This window comes from Aethalodelphis obliquidens, unplaced genomic scaffold (assembly GCF_003676395.1).
Source record: "Aethalodelphis obliquidens isolate GAN/ISIS:26980383/991018 unplaced genomic scaffold, ASM367639v1 scaffold5, whole genome shotgun sequence".
Lineage (NCBI taxonomy): Eukaryota > Metazoa > Chordata > Mammalia > Artiodactyla > Delphinidae > Aethalodelphis > Aethalodelphis obliquidens.
The window spans coordinates 43579036-43602742 of NW_020837949.1; the positions used below are offsets into that span (position 1 = coordinate 43579036).

The 23707-nt window shown below is 34.6% G+C and overlaps 1 protein-coding gene and 1 non-coding gene across 18 annotated transcripts in view; both read right to left on the reverse strand.

The window, feature by feature from the left end:
- Positions 1–23707, reverse strand: part of BBS9 (Bardet-Biedl syndrome 9) — a 442463-nt gene that overhangs the window by 356795 nt on the left and 61961 nt on the right. The gene's annotated exons all lie outside the window — the stretch shown is intronic.
- Positions 3500–3585, reverse strand: LOC113618598 (small nucleolar RNA SNORD86). The gene has a single exon (XR_003432038.1). It is a non-coding gene; the product is annotated as a small nucleolar RNA SNORD86 (small nucleolar RNA).

The following is a 23707-nucleotide window of genomic DNA, read 5'->3' on the forward strand; positions in this document are numbered from 1 at the left end:
AGGAGAACTTCAAACTAGCATTCCCCCCACCCCCACCCAAGCCCAAGAGAAAGCAAAATAAAGTGCATATCTCAAAACTTGGAAGGAGATAAAGGAAAAACATCTCTCCTAAGAATTCACAACCCCCAAGCTGATCTTAATGTGGGTTTTCAGACCAAATTCACTCTACTGACTTGCCCAAGAAGCCTCAATCTGTGAAGTTAGTAAAAGTGATCATGGGTTAGAAGTACCACCAAATCCCTGACAAAAGACAACTCAAATATTTGAAGGGACACACCAATCATTCCCATGGATAAAGTTCCAAGAATATGACCTCACAGGCAAAAATCACAATATACAAGGAATTGGAGACAATATGAGCAAGAGACAGCAAAAATAATAGCACAATCGGAAATGCAAAGACTTCATTTACTGAAATTATCAACAGAGAATAAAAGTACTACATTTTATGTTTAAGGAAATAAAAACAGGTATTAAAAATATGAATAAAAGATTTTATCAATCACCAAGCAGATTTTTAGAAGGACCAAATAAACTTTGAGAAATAATAAATATAATAACTAGACTTAACAAAGTTAATAAAACTCCAAGAGTAGTTTCAATAGAAATTAGTCTCCGAATAGCAGTGATTTAGGAAACAGGAAAATACATCTAAGAAATAATCTAGAATGCATTAGTAAGAAACACAGAGACAGAAAATACAAGTGCAGTTAAGAGACTTGAACAATAGCATAAGATGGTCTAACATGTATCTAATTGGATTTTCATTAAGAGATAATGGAGAGAATATGAAAGAGGCAATATTCAAAGAAATAATAGCTGAAGATTTTCCAGAATTGTTGAAAGGCACTAATCCTAAGACCAGGTTTACGCCAAATAAATTCCAAATAGGATAAGTAAAAATAAATCCTCCCTTAGATACACAACAGAGAAACTGCAGAACACCAAAGGCAAAGAGAATTTCTTAAAAGCAATAGAGAAAAGACAGATTAACTAGCAAAAGAATAACAGCTAGACTAAAAGTTGACTTCTTAACACCAGTGGAAGCTAGAATAGAGCAGAATATTATCTTTTGTGTAGCAAGAAAAATAACTATCAACATAACATTATATTCCCAGACTTCCTCCAAAAAAAAAATTTAATGTTGTTACAAAGATGCCATTCACAATAGCAACCAAAACAATTAAGTTCCTAACACACTGACTCTAACTCAACTTTCAGATCTTAACTTCCTTAGGAAGGCCAAATTAGGCAATATACACCTAAAATATACCCTTGTTATCATGGCATCTTTTCCTTCATAGTACTTGTGATTTTATACCTATTTCTATGATTATCTACTGACTGTGTATTTCCCTTTCCAAACTTAATGAAGCCATAGACTTCTATACTTAGCACCATATTGTTTACCACCATACTTGGCACATAAGTGAAAGGAAAGAAGGAAGGAAAGACGCAGGGAAGAAATAACAAATAAATAAACAACTAATATAGATAAAAAGTAATATTTTTACTAAAAGACATAAAAGGACAGCTAAATAAATAGTAAGACATATTATATTCCTGGATGGGAAGAATTAATATATAAACATGTCAGTTATGCACTAAAATAATCTATAGATTTGATGCAATGCCAGACAAAATTCCAGCGTGATTTTTTCATGGAACTCAATAAACTATTTTTCAAACCTGAAAGGAAAGTGTAAAAAAAGCAACAATAACCTATAAATATTTAAAAACAAGATCAATAAAGAATGATTACTCCTCTCACATATCAAAACATACTATACATTAAATTTGTTAAATACAGTATTGGCATTCTTTATAGATACACTATTTATGGACAAATAAATCAAGGGAAAGGAATAGAGTCTAAGAGCAAATTACAGATTATATGGGAATTCAGCATATAAGAAAATTAGCATTTCAAATTATAAAAAGAATATTCACAAATGGTGCTTGGACAACAGGGTATACACTTGGGAAAAAAATTAAATTAGAGCCCTACTATATACGATACTTAAAACTAAATGCCAGAAAAGTTAAGAAAACATATGAAAATATTTTAGAATCGTAGTATAGGAAAGGTCTTCATTAGAATGATACAAAGATCAGAAGCCAAAACAAAAAAGATCAAAACGTTTAACATCATAAAAAATTAAAGTATTTGTCCCATTAAGTAAATGAACAAGGTTAAAATAATCATTCACAGGACACAACCTGGGGCAAATTGCTTAATCTTGCCAAGCCTAAATTTTCTTGTGCCTGAAATGAAAATAATGACCTGATTTACAGGGTTGCTTTGAGAATTAAATGAGAAAGTTAAGGTTAAATCCTTAGCACAGTCTTAGGTGGTAGCACCTGGCAAGTGCCCAATAAATATTTTTTGCTACTATTTTAAATTATGAAAATTTAACAGATCACTTTTGCCCATTAAGTGGAGATTTTGAAATTTTTAAAAAATGATAATACATGATGTAGGCACAGATATTACACATAGCTGAGAAAAGGATATATTTGGCCCATCTCCCTGACATAAAACAGTTTATAATGTGTATCAAAAGCTTTTTGTCTCAGTATCTAGTCTTAGGATTTTTTTTTGAAAATGTTTTTACTTTTATTGGACTATAGGGGATGGACTGAGAAATATCTCTGCAAGTTATGCCCCACTAGGGACATGTCCATTCTCATTTTCCTGGGACAGCTTTCGGAGCTTTTTCTTTTCCTTGGAGCTGCTGCTCTTGCTGGCAGCGGCCTCTTCAGGTCCACTGCTGCGTGGCTCCTCCTTGGAAGAGAATTTCCTCTTTTTCTTGGGGACACTCTTGTTTCCTGACTCTTCAGGGTCATTAACTGGCTCCTCTTTGGGCAAAGATTTCTTCCTCTTGGGAAGACTTCCACTGCCAGCTATCTCTTCAAGATCACTACTAACCAGCTCCTCCTTGGAAAAAGATTTCTTTTTCTTGGGTTTGGAGAAGGAGACGGATGCGTCTTCTATTCCATTCTCCTAAGGAGTCTCCTAGGGCTTTTGCTTTTGCTTCTTTTTGGGACTTTCACTTATCTCCTCAACACCCCTCTAGAGTACTACTACTGTTTTCTCAAGATGCCAGGGAAATTGCAGCCAGCCATTTCTTTTCCTTCTTCAAGCATTACTTCTCCTGTTTCTCCAGCTTCCTAGTAATCTCAGCAGCCACTTCCTCTGAACCATTACCTCCTTCATGACATCCAGATTATTTTGTGGAATCTATTCAGTCTCACAGAAGGACGGCTGCTCCTCAACTTGTTCTAGAAGCTTCTCCCCAAACACACTGGTGGGTACCTCAGAGAAGCAATCAATTCATGAGGCAAAATTGCATTTGTTTGCCAGGTATCAGGAGATGCAGCCTTTGTTCTTAGCAGCTGCTCAACCAATGAAGGTAGAGTGGAAAATGAGTCCATATTTTGGGATGTTAGCCCTTGTCTTCAGGGCTCGGGAAATGCGGTCCTTTTGCTGGGCCCAGGGAATCACTCAGACACCAGGACTGGCCATCACCCCCATAGCAAAGGCCTGTATAGGTCAGGGAGCCCTGGTCAAACATCACCATGATCCCCATAGTTTAGAATTTTAGGAAAAAATTAAAAAGTCCTAGGATTTTAGTAGAAAAGTAACTGCTAGGGGCTGGGGATAGAGGAAATAGGGAGAGGTTGGTAAAAGGGTACAAATTTTCAACTATGAAATGAATAAGGCCTGAAGATCTAATGTAAAACATGTAGTTGATAGCACTGTACTGTATGATTAAAATTTGTTAAGAGAGTAGAACTTAGATGTCCTCACCAAAAAAAAGAGATAAATATGTGAGTTGATGGATGTGTTTGAAATGGGGGGGAAACCCTTTTTTTTTTTGAATTTTATTTTATTTTTTTATACAGCAGGTTATTATTAGTTATCCATTTTATACATATTAGTGTATATATGTCAATCCCAACCTCCCAATTCATCATACCACCACCACCCCCCTGTCACTTTCCCCCCTTGGTGTCCATATGTTTGTTCTCTACATCTGTGTCTCTATTTCTGCCCTGCAAACCAGTTCATCTGTACCATTTTTCTAGGTTCCACATACATGCGTTAATGTACGATATTTGCTTTTCTCTTTCAGACTTACTTCACTCTGTATGACAGTCTCTAGATCCATCCATGTCTCTACAAATGACCCAATTTCATTCCTTTTTATGGCTGAGTAATATTCCATTGTATTTATGTGCCACATCTTCTTCATCCATTCATCTGTCGCTGGGCATTTAGGTTGCTTCCATGACCTGGTTATTGTAATCAGTGCTGCAATGAACATTGGGGTGCACGTCTTTTTGAATTATGGTTTTCTCTTGGTATATGCCCAGTAGTGGGATTGCTGGGTCATATAGTAATTTTATTTTTAGTTTTTTAAGGAACCTCCATACTGTTATCCATAGTGGCTGTATCAATTTACATTCCCAGCAACAGTACAAGAGGGTTCCCCTTTCTCCACACCCTCGCCAGCATTTGTTGTTTGTAGATTTTCTGATGATGCCAATTCTAACTGGTGTGAAGTGATACCTCATTTGCATTTTGCATTTGCATTTCTCTAATAATTACTGATGTTGAGCAGCTTTTCAGGTGCTTCTTGGCCATCTGTATGTCTTCTTTGGTGAAATGTCTATTTAGGTCTTCGGCCCATTTTTGGATTGGGTTGTTTGTTTTTTTTAATATTGAGCTGCATGAGCTGTTTATATATTTTGGAGATTAATCCTTTGTCTGCTGATTTGTTTGCAAATATTTTCTCCCATTCTGAGGGTTGTCTTTTTGTCTTGTTTGTAGTTTCCTTTGCTGTGCAAAAGCTTTTAAGTTTCATTAGGTCGCATTTGTTTATTTTTGTTTTTATTTCCATTACTCTAGGAGGTGGATCAAAAAATATCTTGCTGGGATTTATGTCAAAGAGTGTTCTTCCTATGTTTTCCTCTAAGAGTTTTATAGTGTCCTGTCTTACATTTAGGTCTCGAATCCATTTTGAGTTTAGTTTTGTGTATGGTGTTAGGGAGTGTTCTAATTTCATTCTTTTACATGTAACTGTCCAGTTTTCCCAGCACCACTTATTGAAGGGACTGTCTTTTCTCCATTGTATATCCTTGCCTCCTTTGTCATAGATTAGTGGACCATAGGTGCATGGGTTTATCTCTGGGCTTTCTATCCTGTTCCATTGATCTATATTTCTGTTTATGTGCCAGTACCATATTGTCTTGAGTACTGTAGCTTTGTAGTACAGTCTGAAGTCAGGGAGTCTGATTCCTCCAGCTCCATTTTTTTCCCTCAAGACTACTTTGGCTATTCGGTGTCTTTTGTGTCTCCATACAAATTTTAAGATTTTTTGTTCTAGTTCTGTAAAAAATGCCATTGGTAATTTGATAGGGATTGCATTGAATCTGTAGATTCCTTTGGGTAGTATAGTCATTTTCACAACACTGATTCTTCCAATCCAAGAATATGGTATATCTTTCCATCTGTTTGTATCATCTTTAATTTCTTTCATCAGTGTCTTATAGTTTTCTGCATACAGGTCTTTTTTCGGCATACAGGTCTTTGTCTCCCTAAGTAGGTTAATTCCCAGGTATTTTATTCTTTTTGTTGCAATGGTAAATGGGAGTGTTTCCTTCATTTCTCTTTCAGATTTTTCCTCATTAATGTATAGGAATGGAAGAGATTTCTGTGCATTAATTTTGTATCCTGCAACTTTACCAAATTCATTGATTAGCTCTAGTAGTTTTCCAGTATCATCTTTAGGATTCTCTATGTATAGTATCATGTCATCTGCAAACAGTGACAGTTTTACTACTTCTTTTCCAATTAGTATTCCTTTTATTTCTTTTCCTTCTCTGACTGCCATGGCTAGGACTTCCAAAACTATGTTGAATAATAGTGGTGAGAGTGGACATCCTTGTTTTGTTCCTGATCTTAGAGGAAATGCTTTCAGTTTTTCACCATTGAGAATGATGTTTGCTGTGGGTTTGTCAGATATGGCCTTTATTATGTTGAGGTAGGATCCCTCTATGCCCACGTTCTGGAGAGATTTTATCATAAATGGGTGTTGAATTTTGTCAAAAGCTTTTTCTGCATCTATCGAGATGATCGTATGGTTTTTATTCTTCAGTTTGTTAATATAGTGTACCACAGTGATTGATTTGCATATATTGAAGAATCGTTGCATCCCTGGGATAAATCCCACTTGATCATGGTGTATGATCCTTTTAATGTGTTGTTGGATTTTGTGTGCTAGTATTTTGTTGAGGATTTTTGCATCTATATTCATCAGTGATATTGGTCTGTAATTTTCTTTTTTGTAGTATCTTTGTCTGGTTTTGGTATCAGGGTGATGGTGGCCTCATAGAATGAGTTTGGGAGTGTTCCTTCCTCTGCAATTTTTTGGAAGAGTTTGAGAAGGATGGGTGTTAGCTCTTCTCTAAATGTTTGATAGAATTCACCTGTGAAGCCGTCTGGTCCTGGACTTCTGTTTGTTGGAAGATTTTTAATCACAGTTTCAATTTCATTACTTGTGATTGGTCTGTTCATATTTTCTATTTCTTCCTAGTTCAGTCTTGGAAGGTTATACCTTTTGAAGAATTTGTCCATTTCTTCCAGGTTGTCATTTTATTGGCATAGAGTTGCTTGTAGTAGTCTCTTAGGATGCTTTGTATTTCTGCAGTGTCTGTTGTAACTTCTCCTTTTTCATTTCTAATTTTATTGATTTGAGTCCTCTCCCTCTTTTTCTTGATGAGTCTGGCTAATGGTTTATCAATTTTGTTTATCTTCTCGAAGAACCAGCTTTTAGTTTTATTGCTCTTTGCTATTGTTTTCTTTGTTTCTATTTCATTTATTTCTGCTCTGATCTTTATGATTTCTTTCCTTCTGCTAACTTTGGGTTTTGTTTGTTCTTCTTTCTCTAGTTCCTTTAAGTGTAAGGTTAGATCGTTTATTTGAGATGTTTCTTGAGGTAGGCTTGTGTAGCTATAAACTTCCCTTTTATAACTGCTTTTGCTGCATCCCGTAGATTTTGGATCATCATGTTTTCATTGTCATTTGTCTGTAGGTATTTTTTGATTTCCTCTTTGATTTCTAATGTGATCTCTTGGTTATTTAGTCACGTATTGTTTAGCCTCCATATGTTTGTGTTTTGTACTTTTTTTCCCTGTAATTCATTTCTAATCTCATAGTGTTGTGGTCAGAAAAGATGCTTGATATGGTTTAAATTTTCTTAAATTTACTGAGGCTTGATTTGTGACCCAAGATGTGATCTCTCCTGGAGAATGTTCTATGCGCACTTGAGAAGAAAGTGTAATCTGCTGTTTTTGGATGGAATGTCCTATAAATATCAATTAAATCTATCTGGTCTATTGTGTCATTTAAAGCTTCTGTTTCCTTATTTATTTTCATTTTGAGTGATCTGTCCATTGGTGTAAGTGAGGTGTTAATGTCCTCCATTATTATTGTGTTACTGTCAATTTCCTCTTTTATAGCTGTTAGCAGTTGCCTTATGTATTGAGGTGCTACTATGTTGGGTGCATATATATTTATAATTGTTATATCTTCTTCTTGGATTGATCCCTTGATCATTATGTAGTGTCCTTCCTTGTTTCTTGTGACATTCTTTATTTTAAAGTCCATTTTACCTGATATGAGTATTGCTACTCCAGCTTTCTTTTGATTTCCATTTGCATGGAATATCTTTTTCCATCCCCTCACTTTCAGTCTGTATGTGTCCCTAGGTCTGAAGTGGGTCTCTTGTAGACAGCATATATATGGGTCTTGTTTTTGTATCCATTCAGTGAGCCTGTGTCTTTCGGTTAGAGCATTTAATCCATTCGCATTTAAGGTAATTATCAATATGTATGTTCCTATGACCATTTTCTTAATTTTTATGGGTTTGTTTTTGTAGGTCCTTTTCTTCTCTTGTGTTTCCCACTTAGAGAAGTTCCTTTAGCATTTGTTGTAGAGCTGGTTTGGTGGTGCTGAATTCTCTTAGCTTTTGTTTGTCTGTAAAGCTTTTGATTACTCTGTGGAATCTGAATGAGATCCTTGCAGGGTAGAGTAATCTTGGTTGTAGGTTCTTCCCTTTCATCACTTTAAATATATCATGCCACTTGAAATGGGGAGAATCCTTAAAGAATGTGTACCTATATCAAATCACCATGATATACACTTTAAATATCTTACAATTTTATATGTTAATTATACCTCAACAAAGCTAAATTAAAATAAGAAAATTTTAAAAATACAGTGGTCATAATTACCAGTGTTTGAACCTCTCTCTGAGTGTCTGTTAGAATTTCTACTGTCTGTTTCTATGAGTTTAAATTTTTTTTTAGATTCCCCATAGGTGAATGCAGCATTTTGTCTTTCTCTGTCTAGTTTATTTCACTTAGCATAATGCCCTCAACATCCATCCATGATGTCACAAATAGCAGGATTTCCTTCCTTCTCATAGCTGAATAATATTCCATTATATGTATCTACCACTTCTTCTTTATCCATTCATCTATTGATGGTTCTTAGGTTGTTCCATAACTTGGCTGTTGTGAATAATGCTGCAGTGAACATGGGCGTATAGATATCTCTTCAAACTCCTGTTTTCATTTCCTTTGGATATATAACCACAAGTGGGATTGCTGGATCATATGGTAGTTCTATTTTTAATTTTTTGAGGAGCCTTCATACTGTTTTCCATAGCAGCTGCACCATTTTACATTCCTATCAACAATGAATAAGGGTTTTCCTTTCTCCACATCCTCACTAACATTTGTTATCTCTTGTCTTTTTTCATGATAGCCATTCTAACAGGTGTGAGACAGTATCTCATTGTGGTTTTGATTTGCATTTTCCTGATAATTAGTATTACTGAGCACATTTTATGTACCTGTTGGCCATCTGGATATCTTCTTTGAGAAAATGTCTATTCAGTTCTTCTGTCCATTTTTAAATTGGATTGTTTGGGGGTTTTTCTATTGAGCTGTATGAGTCCTTTATATATTTTGGATATTAATTCTTTATCAGATATATGATTTGCAAATATTTTCTCCCATTCCACAGGTCACCTTTTCATTTTGTTGATGGTTTCCCTTGCTGTACAGAAACTTTTTAGTTTGATGTAATCCCACCTGGTTTTGGCGGGTTTGGGGGGTTTTTTTAGGCAGTGATTATTTATTTTAAAATTTGCAACTAATCTCATGGATACATTTTTGTTATAATAATTACAATGATACAGTCAAAGGAAAGGTCCCCCTTTGGCCCCACCCACTTTTCTTTCCAAAGAATTTATCCAAAAATGTGATAGAAGTAACAAATCTGAATGGGCATCATTTTCTCAGTAATAAAAATGTATGCTAGCTACTCCTTGCTACTCAATTTTGATCATCAGGCAACTTTTCTGTGGGTACAAAATTTCTAGCATTTCTATTTCTCTTTTGATTTTTTGTGGTGCTAAAAAGTGTTCTTTTTATTCTTCCCAGTTTTATTGATATAATATTTGAAAATTGTTAGGAGAGTAGATCCTAAGAGTTCTCATCACAAGGAAAAATATATTTTTTTCTTTTTTCTTTTTTTTTGTATCATATGATGGATGTTAACTTACTGTGGTAATCATTTTACAGTACATGTCAGTCAGATCATTCATGCTGTATACCTTAAACTTATACAGTGTTATATGCCACTTGTTTATTTTTTCTTTGTTGCCTTTGCTTTTGGTGCCAAATCCAAAACATCATTGCCATGATCAACGTCAAGAAGATTACCCTCCATGTTTTCTTCTAGGGGTTTTATGGTTTCAGGTCTTACATTTAAGTCTTTCATCCATTTGGAGTTGATTTTTGTGTATGGTATAAGATAGGGGTCCGGTTTCATTCTTTTGTATGTGGCAATCCAGTTTTTCCGGCACCATTATTGAAGAGACTATCCTTTCCTCATTCTGTATTCTTGGTTCTTTTGTCATAAATTAATTTCTGAGCTCTCTATTCTGTTCAATTGATTTACATACCGATTTTTATGTCCATACCATATTGTTTTGATTACTATATATTTCTAATACAGTTTGAATTCAGGAAGTATGATTTCTCCAGCTTTGATCTTTTTTTCTCAAGATTGCTTTGACTACTTGGGGTCTTCTCTGGTTCCATACAAGTTTCAGGATGACCACAGTATTTTTAAAAGCAAAATATTTTAAAGGCAAAATTTAACAGTGGTAAATCATAGAATTCTCTATAATCATTTAGAATTATATTACAGTAGAATATTTGTTGATTTGGTAAATATTTGTGATATTGTTAAGCGAGAAAAAGACCTTAAAAGAGTAAATACAGGGACGTCCCTGGTGGCACAGTGGTTAAGAATCCGCCTGCCAACACAGGGGACACGGGTTCGATCCCTGGTCCAGGAAGATCCCACATGCTGCGGAGCAACTAAGCCCATGTGCCACAACTACTGAGCCTGAGCTCTAGAGCCTGTGAGCCACAACTACTGAGCCCACGTGCCACAACTACTGAAGCCCGCGTGCCTAGAGCCTGTGCTCCGCAACAAGAAGCCACCGCAATGAGAAGCCCACACACCACAACTAAGAGTAGCCCCCGCTCACCGCAACTAGAGCAAGCCTGCATGCAGCAGCGAAGACCCAACACAGCCAAAAAATGAATAAGTAAATAAATAAATAAATGTTCCTTAAAAAAGAAAGAGTAAATACAATATGAATCTGGTTTTATGGCATAAAAACTCAAAATAAAAAGGCAAAATAAATACACTAGAATAGTTATAATGATTAGTTAGCTCTTAGTGTCAAGTAGAGATTATTTTATTTCCCTTCTCATATAAACCTCATCCAAAGTTTCCAAAATGAACATGTCACTTAAAAAAATTTTTTTTAATGGAGGAGGCAGGTATCCATCAAACTTCCCACCATTCCTGAAGCTCAGGCCCCACCAATGATTGGCTCTTCCAAAGGTATAAAGATCAAAGTTCAAGCAAACATTTTTAAAAATCCATTACCAAACATATAAATTGAACCTTGGCAAGAAGGCAAATACGTTAAAACGCTTTTGGAAAAATGATGACCTAAGTTTTAAAACTGCTGATTTATAGTCTTCCTTCCAGAAGTAGACAAAAAGCATCTATCCTTAAGCAGGCTATTCTTATTTCATGAAATAAAACAATGCCCTCTGTACATGAAATATCTCTTTATTCTTAAGGATGAGGGAGAAGGGAAGAAAAGCAAGGAGAAAACAGAGAGAAAATGCATTCACCTCATCATATACTAACTGATGCCACTTCTAGAGAAGCCCTGTTTCTACTGACTATAAAATATCATTTGAGCCATGAAAATGCCAGACTCCTACTGATCTTGGTCTTCACCAGGATAAGAGTTTGAAAAAACACTAATGCTGAGTAGCCTACCTAGAAAGCCCTGATACATTTGGAATCTTTATCAATTTATTTTCACATGGTAAAAAGCCAACAAAAGTCAGAAACAAGTGATAACAACATTCTTTCTCTAGATGATGATAAAGACCTTAAAGGCCATCAAGAGTAGAATACCTGTGGTTCAAGTCCACCAGCTCCCAGACTGGGTTCAAAATTAATCAGAAGAAAATATTACATGATGACTTTTGTTGTTTAGTATCATTATCAGATTGATGTATGTTACTCTCATCTCTCCAGCCATGTGGAAAGATCCTTATGGAAGGAATAATAAGCATTCAAAAAATATTTGTCTGACTGAATCTTGGTTTTTCATTCCTGCTAATAGCTATGGTTTTTCTTCAGTAGCTTTCTGGAACTCTTCCATTACTCAAATGGGCTTTCAGTGAGAAGGTTAATTAAAATGACTGTTAAAGAATGTACTAGATAACTGTAGTACCAGAAGTGAGGAAACTCCTGTGCTCAACTTATTTGATCAAACTCTGCAAATTTTCTAGAATGTTTAGCCAACTGCCTCTATTCTCCATCATAAGATCAACAAATACAACTGTACTCCTGAGTGTAATAAAATGTAAATAATAAAGTACGTGTCACAGTCAGTCCAATGGACTAGTCACCTGTGAGCTTTACTCTGAGCCTATATATCAAAGCAGAGTGAGCCAATGCAAAATGAGGTTGTCCACAGTAGTAAATTTTGGAAGCAATCTCCATGGCTAAATAAATTATGAAATACCCATATATAGAATTCTATGGGGACTTCCCTGGTGGCGCAGTAGTTAAGAATCCACCTCCCAATACAGGAGACATGGGTTTGAGCCCTGGTCGGGGAAGATCCCACATGCCATGGAGCAACTAAGCCTGTACACCACAACTACTGAGCCTGCGTTCTAGAGCACACGAGCCACAACTACTGAGCCCACGTGCCACAACTACTGAAGCCCACACGCCTAGAGCCCGTGCTCCACAACAAGAGAAGCCACCGCAATGAGAAGCCCATGCACTGCAACAAAGAATAGTCCCCGCTCACCACAACTAGAGAAAGCCCGAGAGCAGCAACGAATACCCAGTACAGCCAAAAAATAAATAAATAAATAAATAAATAAATTTATAAATAAAAAGAATTCTATGAAGCCCATACAAGAATGAGGTAAGCCTATGCATTTGGACATGGAAAGATATCCATGTAAATGAAATGAGCAAATTATAGATGAACATATAGAGAGTGATCCCATTGACATAAAACAAAATAAAACAAAACCAAATATGTTTATAAATGCATTGAATAATGTATGCAATGGTAATGTTGTTCACCAAACTGTTTACCTTGAGAGAGGAGTAAAATTTCATAGGCAGCAAGGAAATAAAAAAGGGGCTTTCAGTTTTTATTCTTTTTTTAAAATATAACAATATATTTATGTTTTTAATAAATATATAAAGAATTACAAATACATTCAATGATTTATAAAAAGAAAAATATTAAAAGCATTAGATAGTGTATATACCAACAGAAATTAATTATGATGTACAGTTGACCTTTGGACACAACAGGGGTTGGGGTACCGACCCTCCACACAGTCTAAACTCTGAGCCTAACTTTACAATCAATCTTCCATATCCATGGTTCCACATGAGTAGATTCAACCAACCAAGAATTGTGTACTACTATAATATGTATTCATTGAAAAAAAAAATCCAAGTATAAGTGGACCCCTGTAGTTCAAACCCATGTTGTTTAACAGTCAACTTATATGTATGCATAAAACACAAATTCTATGCCATTAAAAATGATGTAGATTTATATTGATTGACATGGAAAGACAGTCACAATTTATAAGGCAAAATGGCCAGGAATGAACAGTATTACCCATTTTGTTTAAAGCAGCAGTCCCCAACCTTTCTGGCACCAGTTTCATAGAAGACAATTTTTCCACGGCCGGGGGTGGGAAGTGGGGGGGGATCATTCAGGTTGGTAATGCAAGCGATGCGGGGGATGGTTCAGGCAGTAATGAGAGTGATGGGGAGCGATGGGGAGCAGCAGATGAAACTTTGCTCGCTAGCCCATGGCTCACCTCCTGCTGTGCAGCCCGGTTCCTAACAGGTTCTGAACAGGGGCTGGGGACCCCTGGTTTAAAGTATATGTGTGTATATAGGAACTTCCCTGGTGGTCCAGTGGCTAAGGCTCCATGCTCCCAGTGCAGGGGGGGCCTGCATTCCATCCCTGGTTGGGGAACTAGATCACGCATGTTGCAACAAAGAGTTCCCACATGCCCCAACTAAAAAGATCCCGTGTGCCACAACTAAGACCCAGCACAGCCAAATAAATAAGTAAATATTTAAAATAAATAAATAAAACATATATATATATATAAATGAATATATAAAAGTCAATAATCACAATTAGTCATAAAATTTAACAGTAACCCACTGTATAATTTTTTTTTATTCATTTAACTATTCTCTAATCTGTAAGCAATTAACATAGTAGTAGAGTAATAAGGAAAAATATTCCTTAAAGCAGTTTCATTACACACACAAGAAAAGCTATATATCTAAAGTTCATGAATAAATAATTGTTAATACCGTTTCTAGTCACACAAAGTAAAGTGAAAAATAAAAGAAACTGTTTGTATAACAAGAGAAAATAGCCAATTATTTCAGGTAAATTTGGTAAAGAATCTGAATTGCCCAGGTAAGCACCTCCACTTTTCTACTTCACTTTCTGTATATGTACACACAACCTCAGTTACTTAATATAATATATGCCAGTGCACAAATATTTCCATCTTCAGTCATGTGTATAACTTTAAAAGTCTAATCAATTTTATAAAGGACAAAAGAGTTGCCAGTGAAGCCAAGAACTTAATTTAACATCATTCCAATAGAAGTTGCTGCATTTTAATACACCTTTAGAAAACCCATAAAACAAGCATTATAATGAAAGAAAATGCCACAAAACTAACTATTAAAATGATGACTTTTAACCTTTTTAATGTACAATGGGCAGTCAACAGTTTTTTTAAATCCTGAGGCCCAAATGAACTTTAAGGTTTTTAAGAGAAAACTCCACTCCCAAGTTCAAAATACTCATTGCTTAAAAGTAATAATAAATTCCCTAGTGAAACACTGGGTTCTGGTTTTAATTAGAAGTAAATGTGCTAAGATTGCCACCTCCTGCTGAAGAAAAAGTCAAGTCCTTCATGACCTACCTCAAGTGGATTTTCAAATTTTTACCTCAGATCTGAATCCTGTCTTAAAGAAAGAGGAAAGAATAGAAAAATAAATTCTCATGAAGAAAAATAAGTGATGCCACTTAAACTATCCAATGCTGCCAAATACAAAATTCTCATTTCCCAAAAAAGTAAAACATACTCTTCTTTGGATCTATGATCTGAGAGAACAGATAAAATCCCTTACTTGATGGTATTCCTCTAACAAAATATTAAAATATACTTGTCACATGTCAAATTCAAAACCAAAATATATCAGCAATGACAAAGTCAAGGAGGAAAAAAATGAGATTGCATAATAAAATCATGACTTCTATTATCGTCCATTCAAAAAAATTCATCTGATGATACAATGAATGTTGAAAAACATCAGTATTTCCTGAAAACTTAATTTTTCTCTCTTCCCTTGAGATTGCCATTATGATATTTAAACCTTGAAATTTTCAAATCTTTTAATATATATGTGTGTATATATGTATATATAAGTATATGTACATACACACACATAATATACCTATAAATACATACAAATATATATAACTGTATAGAATTCTGACTCTTGTCAATTTCCTCGTCTGTAGAATGGGAATAATATCTACTTTGCAGGTTGTTTCAAGAACTAAATGGAAACATGTGAAGGAACCTGGGACAGTACCAGACACATAAGCAAATCTTGCAATCAAAAAAATGTTTTTCTTAGTTTTTGGAAAGACAATAGAGATTTCAAAGTTAGTAGCCTTTATTAGGAGATATCTTTAACAAGATTTTCTTTAACAAGAAAAAGAAACAACATCTGCAGCTGTCTTGTTTTTTCCCTCTTAAATCAAACACACTCTCCATCTAAGATATTTTAATAGTTTTTTACTGACTTCATATTTTGGGATGTCAGTTATACAATACCAGTAGCTTTCATTTTAAAAAAAAATGGTTGGTCTCACAAAAATGTAAATTAATGTATGAAACACAATAGAAACTTTCCTTATAGAAAGTTCATATGCTTTAATATCAAAATAAGCCGTTAGTCAATAAATCTCTAATGACTCCAAAATGAGACAGCAAAAAGTTAAGAATGAAAACTCCTCCTCTCCTAGATAAAGTAAATAACATTCTGAACAGATTATTTGTAATTTATAAAAATATATTTGCGGGCTTCCCTGGTGGCACAGTGGTTGAGAGTCTGCCTGCCGATGCAGGGCACACGGGTTCGTGCCCCGGTCCGGGAAGATCCCACATGCCGCGGAGCGGCTAGGCCCCTGAGCCACGGCCGCTGAGCCTGCGCGTCCGGAGCCTGTGCTCCGCAACAGGAGAGGCCACAACAGTGAGAGGCCCGCACACACACAAAAAAATTGCTATGGTACATTCTAAAAGAAAATAATACAAACAAAAAATTAACATTTCAGCATCATCAGTAGCCACCTAAACTATCAATACCATAATATGATTTATATTATAATCTGATAATAAAAGATTATTTCAGTTTTCCAGACAATGTCTCATTTCTCAATCTCCTCTATTTCTCCAATATACACAGCATGCATCATTCTGGAAAATTTCTAATTGTTAAATTCTGTTAAAAGTTTAAGTCAATGAACAAATGTTTCTCATTACAAAATTCAATAACTGTAATAGAATTATGGATTTAACATGTAAAGTCCTGAAAGCATTTTCTAAACAGATGAATTGTTTGAGAGTTACTACTTTCCTTAGGTTTGCCTACATGGAAACACATGTTTTTTCAATTATATAGCAAAGACTATGGCTTCTGTTCAAACCTAGATTTTATTGTTTATAAAATTAGAAACAGATACAAATATATATAGATATATACACACACATTTATAAACATATACACCCAGGCTATATATTATATATGAACAGTTGAAAGGTTTAGAGTGTTATATAAGAAGGTACTTTACACACGTATGAGGAAATTAATGTTAATCTCTCAAATGGATAATTCATTCATAAACAAAACTTTTATAATCTCAAAGATATCCTCATAAATGCTACCATAATTATTTATACAATTAAGTCAAAATTAAGCTAAGTGAAAATACTGGTGAGCTCTAGCACCTTTATTTTTTAAAAAAATCAAGAATTGTTTATAGTCATTGTTTGCCATTTTTACCCCAAAAAGGGAGGATTCTATTTTAATCTAGTGTCTCTAAATGTTCACTAAAATCACACTGCATTTTCATCAATACTTGATTTAGAAGTTCATGTATTTCTGTTTATATTTAAATTTTAAGATTAAAGGTAATTTAAATTTTCTTCTTAATAATTTTCTGTATTTTTCCAAATTTTGTGCAAATTATATGTGGCCTTTATAATTTAAAACAGAAGTAATTTTAAAGCAATAATTAAAACATTTGAGTATGAAATGTAAATCAGAAAGCTTGGTATTGGTAACTCCCTCCGAAAAAAAATGTATAGTACTAAAGGGCTAATCTATGAATTTATGACTTTTCATGGTTTGTTCAAAAGGGACATACATATATTAAATTCTGATTCAGATCTAACTGTTGTGATAAGAGAAGAAAAGAGATGTGTAAGTTATACCTAAAATATAGTCCTTAATTTTTGTTAATATTAATCCTATAATGAGAGCAGCGGGGGTGATTTTGTCCCCCGAGTGGTTGTCACACTGGTTGGTGGAGTGTGCTACTGGTATCTAATGGGTAGAGCCCAGGATTGCTGCTAAACATCCTACAATAGCACAGGGCAGGCTCCACAACAAAGGATTATCCAGACCAAACTGTCAGCAGTGCCAAGGGTAAGAAACTCTGATGTAGAGAAAATAAATCTTTTATGTTTAAATTACAAGTCAAAATCCTAAAGACAAATAATTTTAATTCAAAAAGTTATTCCTGTTTCTTTTGAAGGACGCACTAATTGCAACTTTCCAAGCAACTAAACTACTTACTTCTTTAAAACAGTTTAAAAAATAAAGCCTAAATTTTCTTTCATTCTCAATTTTAATTCTCTGTCCTCACTGCCCTCAGCATACCCCTGACCCAACATCAAGTATAACCTTGAAATAAGAGACTTGAAGATACACAAAAGTTCTTCCTCTTCGTTTTGTGAGTGTATCTTCTAGAATAAAGGAAATGAAAAGTTTCTGAATTTGGATAAAGATAATCAAATCCAGCTAATAAGATTTTTATTTCAAATTAATATTTGTTTTATTTTTAATTGTCTCAACTAAATAAAGATTGAAGGCTTTAAGGACTCGAAACAAACTACATATTGTATTAACACTCTTATCACAGCTTTTTGATATTTATTTCATCCTGCTTTTTTTTTTTTTGATGCTGTATGTGTTTTTTTTAATTGTGGTAAAATATACATAATATAAAATTTACCATTTTAACTATTTTTAAATGTACAGTTCTGGGGCATTAAATACATCCACATTGTTACACAGTCATCACCACCATCTATCTGTAGAACTTTTTCATCTTTCCCAACTGAAACTCTGTATCCATTAAACACTAACTCCCCACCACCTCCTCTCCCAGCTCCTGGAAATCACCATTCTGTTTTCTGTCCCTAAGAATCTCACTACTCTAGGAACCTCATATAAGAGGAATCACAGAGCATTTGTCTTTTTGTGATTACCTTATTTCATTCAGCATAATGTCCCTCAAATTCATCCATGTTGTAGCATATATCAGTACCTCATTCTTTTTTATGACTGAATAATACTCCATTATATGTATATAACACATTTTGTTTATCCACTCAACTGTCATTGGACACTTGGATTGCTTCCACCTTCTGGAGGCTATTGTAAATAATGCTACTATGAACATGGGTATACAAATATTTGCTTGAGTCCCTGCTTTCACTTCTTTTGGGTGTACACCCAGAAGTGGAATTGCTGGATCATACAGTAAGTCTATGTTTAATTGTTTAAGTTTTTGAGTATTCATTCACTCTTGATAATATAAAGACATATTTTGTATGGCTCTTACACCCTCTTCTTTGTTCTGCATAATATTAGAAGTGAGAAGAGATTTCTCTAATCTTACAGTACTTATCAATAAAAGAACTACAAGGGGTCTTCCCTGGTGGTCCAGTGGTTAAGACTTCACCTTCCAATGCCAGGGTGCAGGTTCAATCCCTGGTTGGGAAGCTAAGATCCCACATACCTCGCAGCCAAAAAACCAAAACATAAAACAGAAGCAATATAAAGACTTAAAAGAAAAAGAAAAAAATTTTTTTAAAAATGACCTACAAGATATACCTGTAACGCACAAGAATGTCTAACAAAGCAGATCTGTGTATTTGTTTAAACCCTAAAGCTGACACCATCTAACAGTTAAAAATTCATTAAAAATGATCTCCCATGGATTGAGATATACACACTACTATATATAAGATAGACAACTAATAAGGACCTACTGTATAGCACAGGAAACTCTACTCAATACTCTGTAATGACCTATATGGGAAAAGAATCTAAAAAAGAGTGGGTATATGTATATGTATAACTGACTCACTTTGCTGTACACCTGAAACTAAAACAACATTGTAAATAAACTAGACTCTAATAAAAAATTTAAAAAAACAAAGAAAAAAAATGATCTCCCAGGCTAATATCCAAAATTCTACTGAAAAAAATCTCCTTTTTCTTGTTTTGTTTTGTAAGATTATTAATTATTGGTTAAATTTCTTTTTTTACCTTTTATTTTATATTGGAGTATAGCTGATGAACAAAGTTGTATTAGTTTCAGGTGTACATCAAAGTGATTCAGTTATACATATACATGTATCTGTTCTTTTTCAAGTTCTTTTTCCATTTAGTTATTACAGAATATTGAGGAGAATTCCCAGGACAAATTTTCCTCTTCTGGGGTATGAATTCTCAAAGGAATGAGTGTAAGGATAGTTTTTCAAACTGCACTGACACTCACCAATGAGAACCTATAGGTTCTCCATCTCTTTTTTCCCTTGAGAATGAAAATCATTGCCACAAAGCCAAAAGAAAGTGTGTTGCAGCTTTGGTTATCCTGCGAAAGAAAAAAAGTCTGAGAACCAGTGACTATGGCAGTGTTCCCAAAATTGTTCCAGAACACATGCACGTGTATGTATATAAGATGAATTAGGATAAGTAAATCCTGTGATTCTGAATATGAATTGGCAGTACCAATATGAATCTATAATATATTTTATCTTTAAAAATTTTTATATATTTCCTAGCTCTATCCACCAAAACAAACCAGAAGCAATAACTAACCAGGAGCAATCAGCACCATTAGTACCCAGATTGTGATCTTCAAATGCCATTTCCCACCAAGAAAAAGAAATATGCTCCTTTAAAAAAATGACTTATTCCAGTTCTGGAAGGGGAAACATACAAGATGTGGCTGGAATATCTCATAACAGAAAGCAAAAATGCTGACAGGGACTACTGGAGCTCTGTCAAAAGGGCTCGGGAGAACCAACTTGAAAAGGTTCCCTTGGCCAAAAATGGTATGGTATTATTTTTAGCATTAATAAAAATAACAACTTCAATAAATTAAAATGCATCAAATATATAAATCCATGAGTTCATAACAATATGCAAATAACAAAAAATAACAACTAATTTGTCATCTTTGGAGGGTTCTAAGGAACAAACTCTGTATTTAGAAAACAAAAGAGAACCAAGCACTCATCCTGCCTTTCCTATATGAAATGTATCTCTGGGTAACCAAATAGTTTATAATTTATTAAAGATCTATTCTTTTAGATGTATTTACATAATAAAGAAATGACAAAATCAGAATATAACAATTTTGAATCTCTAATAAAATAATGATCTAAGCAATGATCATCAATGGCTATTGACAACACAAAGACAAACAACACAAAGACAGACAACCTGGCATCATGTACCTACTTATAGAAGAAGTACACAACACCAGCTGTGAAGTTTTCTTGCCAAAAAATCAAACCTGAATCTGATAAAGCTTCTAGATCTAACTACAAATTTACAAATTTGAAGGACAGAGGAACACATCTATAAGACACCGTGGGGGGCTTCCCGGGTGGTGCAGTGGTTAAGAATCCGCCTGCCAATGCAGGAGATACAGGTTCTATCCCTGGCACAGGAAGATCCCACATGCCACGGAGCAACTAAGCCCATGCACCACAACTACTGAGCCTGCGCTCTAGAGCTCACGTGCCACAACTACTGAAGCCCGCGTGACTAGAGCCCATGCTCCACAACAAGAAAAACCACAACAATGAGAAGCCTGCACACCACAACGAAGAGTAGCCCCCGCTCACCTCAACTAGAGAATGAGAAGGCCGGCGCACAGCAACGAAGACCCAACACAGCCAAAAAAAATAAAAACAAATAAATTTATTAAAAAAAAAAAAGACACCATGGGGATGCAATGAGCAAAAACTAGACTATGGGAATTAACAGGACAAACAATTCAATCTATTCAACAAATAAGTTACAGAGGAGAGAGAGAGAAAGAGAGAGGGACGGAGTAGGGAGGGAGGGAGGAAGGAGAAAAGAGGGAGGAGAGAGGAAAGAGAAGAGAAGGAGAATCTAATTTTAACCTATTAATATATTTTAATGGAATAAAAAGCCAGTAAAACTTGGCATTTTAACACATTATTTTGCCACTGTACTATCAAGTTAATCCTAACTGAAAATGTGCGCTGTAAGAAGGTTTTTAAAAACTTGAAATGAACGTATGCCTTTCAAATTATTATTTGCAATCACAGTCATAAATGCAACAGGCGACAGAATAGTTAAGAACTCGGTCTACAAGTCAGATCTACCCATGTCCAAACCTCAGCTCTTAATAGCTTATCACTTAATAGCTGTGTAAACTCAGGCAAGAAATTTTATTTTATAAGCATTAGTTTCCTCATCTGTATGATGAAGTTTAATCACACTGACTTGACAAGATTGTTTCGACAATTAAATAAGATACTGTATACAAAGAATTTAGCAGAATCACTCATAAAATATGCCCACTAAATGTAGTTTTTATCATAAATAATAAATGTCTCACATTAGAATTTTTAAAATATAAATGTGAACAATCACAAACTCCTATTCAAAAGTAAATACCACACTCACCACATTTACACACATGAAGACCCATTTAAGGAAACATCAAGAAAGGAGGAAAAATTAATTTTAAATATGCCTCAGTCAACCTTAAACCTATGTTAACAGATAAGAGCAAATATTTACCAAATATAAAGAGGTTAGAAAATCAAATTGACAATTGTTACTACTTGTTTTACTACAAAGTGGCACTAGCCTTTGGACCAGTAGCTATTTGCAAAATAGATTCAAATATAATAAATACTAAACATATCTTTGAGTTTTTAGGATTCTAAATAAATAGATGTCCTGTCAGGCATCACAGATGAAAAGATAAAAGAAGTTCTTGATCTCAAGGAACTCATAGTCTAGTGAAAGAAACAGACAAATAAAAAATTATAAGACATTGTGGTAAGTGTCATGACAGAAGCACACAAAGGGTCTTATAGTTTCACATAAAAGGCATACCTAGGACTGGGGGATGAGACAAGAGGTAGGTGTAATTGGTTTCAAAGTCCTCCCACCAAAAAAGTGAGCCTGAATTGAATTTTGAAAGAGTAGGAGTTGGCTAAATGAAAAACTGAGGTAAAGTATATTTTATTGTACATGCAGAAGCATGAGAAAGTATTGTTTCAAGTTGGGGTCTGAAGTAAGATCAGATCAGAGAGTTAAGCAGGCCAGAGACTTATATAAGCCTTGTTATTCTCACAGGTGATGAGAACCATGAGGAATTTTAAGCAGGTCAAAGACATGATAAGATTTGTGCTTTGAGAGATTACTCTAAAGCAGCAGAATGAAGAATGGAAGGAAGAACGAAACAGGGAGCCTAGGGAGCAAGATAAAGAGGCATATAGAGCAGCAGGGAGGCTCTTTCAGCAATGCAGATGAGAAACAGAGAAAGCCCAAATTAAGGCAATGATGGTAGAGATGATGATGAATCACCTTATTCTTCCATTTTCAATGTCATTAGAACTCCTTGTTAGCAGGACCTACAGAACAGCATAGAAATCAAGACCAATGATCCTGATCCTCCAGTTCATGGGATAATAAAGATGTCACCCAATTGCACCATTATGGTAGCCTAGACTTTTTCAAAACTCAACCACAAACCAATCTGATGCCTTGGTTATAGAAGAGAGAAAAAAAAAATTTAAGGAGAACTCCATATAATCTCTATTATTCCTGTAAACAAATAGACATGTGCATAAGTCTTTGACTCCTTAGACAGAAACGCACACACACACACACACACACACAAAAAGAAATAAGAAAAAGTTTCAATTTTCAATAGAGTTCATGCTACATAGAATAAGAGGCTAAAATTATATTCAAATTCATATAGTGTCTGCTATCACTAATTACACACTGGCTTCCTTTCATTTACAAAGACTGCCCAATTTCATTCTATATATATATTGCAATATTTTCCTTTTAAGGTTAAAATTCCTACAGTGTATTTAATCTTTAACCAAGAATACTTCTTTTAAATATATATATATATATAAAATGAATACATAGATAATAGATATATAGTTGTTTTTATTTTCATCACCTCCAAGTTCCTCAAATGCAAACATGATTCCCTTTTCAAAATAATTTCCTTATTTAAAATTCAAACACAAATTCATTTCCAAATTCAAATTTGCCACACACCTCTATGAAGAACAGCAACTCTGGCAAGGTTTGTAAGATTGTTTAAAAAATGTTAAGAGGTTATAAGCAATTAAAAATTACTCTAGTATCTGAACAGTACAAAACCTTTATCTTCAGCTACATGAATTGCCTGAAGCACTCTAGATTTATTCCAAACTTCCAGTGCTCTACAATTTTTCTGTAACAACAAAAGTGGGTAATTTAAAAGCAAGGGAATTATTTAATCAAGTACATAACATCCACAGTAGAAAGCAGTTTCCCCTAATTTTTTTTTCTTCTTGTTAAAATGAAATAACCAAAGAACAC